The 2500-nt window shown below is 56.1% G+C and overlaps 1 non-coding gene across 1 annotated transcript in view; it reads right to left on the bottom strand.

Moving 5' to 3' along the window:
- Positions 1–111, bottom strand: part of LOC126138833 (small subunit ribosomal RNA) — a 1909-nt gene extending 1798 nt beyond the window's left edge. Inside the window, exon 1 of the ribosomal RNA XR_007528336.1 lies at positions 1–111. This exon is cut by the window's left edge and continues 1798 nt beyond it. This is a non-coding gene — a ribosomal RNA (small subunit ribosomal RNA).
- Positions 112–2500: the final 2389 nt, after the last annotated feature.

Below are 2500 nucleotides of genomic sequence, written 5' to 3' on the forward strand. Positions count from 1 at the left end.
TAACTGATTTAATGAGCCATTCGCGGTTTCACCTTAATGCGGCTTGTACTGAGACATGCATGGCTTAATCTTTGAGACAAGCATATGACTACTGGCAGGATCAACCAGGGAGCTGCGTCAACTAGAGCTGAGCAGCCGGCCGCCCGGGAGTGTGTCCCGGGGGCCCGCGCGAACACGCAAGCGTCCGCTCAATTATTCTGCAAACAGGAGGAGGCTGAGCTCCCCTGCACAATACACCTCGAAACCCTCTCAGGTCCCGGCGGCGCGCAGCGCCGTCCTAAGTACTTGGTCGGGTTCGAGAGAGGCGCAATCGCCCGGAGTTAGGCGAGTAGACGCTTTAGGTGCGACCACCCGTGCTCCCAACTGAGCTTGCCGCTGCCGACAGAGGCCCGGGAGCGTGCTGTCGTGGCATTGGCGGCGGGAGACAACACGCGCCACCTACGGTGACCGGCAGCTCCAACGCCAGCGCCACAGAAGGGCAAAGGCCCCACGTGGGTGCCGAAGCGAACTCTCCCAGCACAGCGCACGTGCCAACACGTCTGCACAACTGCGATACAAACCACCAGCGAGAACCGCTGGGGCGACCGAGCAGCAGACGGCGTCGCGGCGCCGAGTGCCGGGCGGCGGCGCATCCTCAACGCACACAGTCCTCAATCGGACCAGCACACTGCAGATGTCCACCGCGCTTCGCACCGGGCCGGCGAGGACCCACTTTGGCTGCACGGCGCCGCGCGCAGGGTGCCCCGGCGCGCAGCTGCGCCGCCTGCCGCGTCCGTCGGCCGGCGCGCCTGCCACTGGGCGCCCCCACCAGCCGGCTGTAGCGCGTGCGCCCACGCACCGCGCGGCCAGCACGCCGGGCGGCCCCCCCTCACCGGCCGGGGACAGTCCCACCCACCCACAGCCGCGTATCGCTTCACACCCAGATCCACATTCACGTTCATTGGTGTGGTGGGTATCGCTGACACAACCGCGTCATAGCTGTACCGATCGTTGCCCTCACAGATGTACCTCCAGCAAGATCAACCGCACCACAACGGGTTACCAGTTGTTCATTTGCGTAACGTCACCAGTAAACGTACACGTCCACGTCCATCCCCGTTTGCAAAGTCAACTATTATTGCATGCCTGCCTGTCAGGTGTCAAGACACACTACATCCGCTCACATCCACGCAACAAAATGTGCCCGACTAGAGGGCACGTGGAAGGTGCCCCCGTACGTATGCGATGTCCATTGCGCGACGAACTGTCAACCAGCCTCTGTAGCATGTCGCAGATGTGGAACGCGGGACACCGTGCTATCACATTGTGTGAGAAGAGACTACTATGTCTGCATACACGCGCCACTACATGAACAGACGGCTCATGCTGATCGCCATCCACTGCGTCCATTACTCCCACACGTCTCTATGGCGTACCACACTGCAATACAGCTGTTATGGGGAGATGACACGTAGCTGTGTACACAACATTCTGAGCGGGTTGCGGTTGGACAACAATACATTAATGTAACGTGTCATATGCCATTTACAGAGCAGGTTAAGGCACAACGTGGGTTAGGTTAAGGCACAACGTGGGTTATGTTAAGGCACAACGTGGGTTATGTTAAGGCACAACGTGGGTTAGGTTAAGGCACAACGTGGGTTAGGTTAAGGCACAACGTGGGGTAGATTGCGGCACAACTTGGGGTAGATTGCGGCACAACTTGGGGTAGATTGCGGCACAACTTGGGGTAGATTGCGGCACAACTTGGGGTAGATTGCGGCACAACTTGGGGTAGATTGCGGTACAACTTGGGGTAGATTGCGGTACAACTTGGGGTAGATTGCGGTACAACTTGGGGTAGATTGCGGTACAACTTGGGGTAGATTGCGGTACAACTTGGGGTAGATTGCGGTACAACTTGGGGTAGATTGCGGTACAACTTGGGGTAGATTGCGGTACAACTTGGGGTAGATTGCGGTACAACTTGGGGTAGATTGCGGTACAACTTGGGGTAGATTGCGGTACAAATTGCATTACATTGCGGTGCAAATTGCGTTACATTGCGGTGCAAATTGCGTTAGGTTAAGGTGCAACACAGGTTAGGTTAAGGTGCAACACAGGTTAGGTTAAGGTGCAACACAGGTTAGGTTAAGGTGCAACAGAGGTTAGGTTAAGGCGACATAGGTTAGGTTAAGGTGCAAGATGGGTTAGGTTAAGGTGACATAGGTTAGGTTAAGGTGACATAGGTTAGGTTAAGGTGACATAGGTTAGGTTAAGGTGACATAGGTTAGGTTAAGGTGACATAGGTTAGGTTAAGGTGACATAGGTTAGGTTAAGGTGACATAGGTTAGGTTAAGGTACAAACTGGGTTGTGTTTTGGTACACATTGCGTTGTAGTACAGTACACGTTAGGTTTGGGTACGGTACACATTGTGGTATGGGATGGCGTGTTGGTGGGGGGGGGGGGGGGGCGGGGCGAGGTTCGTTCATATTGACCGTAGGAAGTGGATGCCCGAGG

This window comes from Schistocerca cancellata, unplaced genomic scaffold, assembly GCF_023864275.1.
Source record: "Schistocerca cancellata isolate TAMUIC-IGC-003103 unplaced genomic scaffold, iqSchCanc2.1 HiC_scaffold_671, whole genome shotgun sequence".
Classification (NCBI taxonomy): domain Eukaryota; kingdom Metazoa; phylum Arthropoda; class Insecta; order Orthoptera; family Acrididae; genus Schistocerca; species Schistocerca cancellata.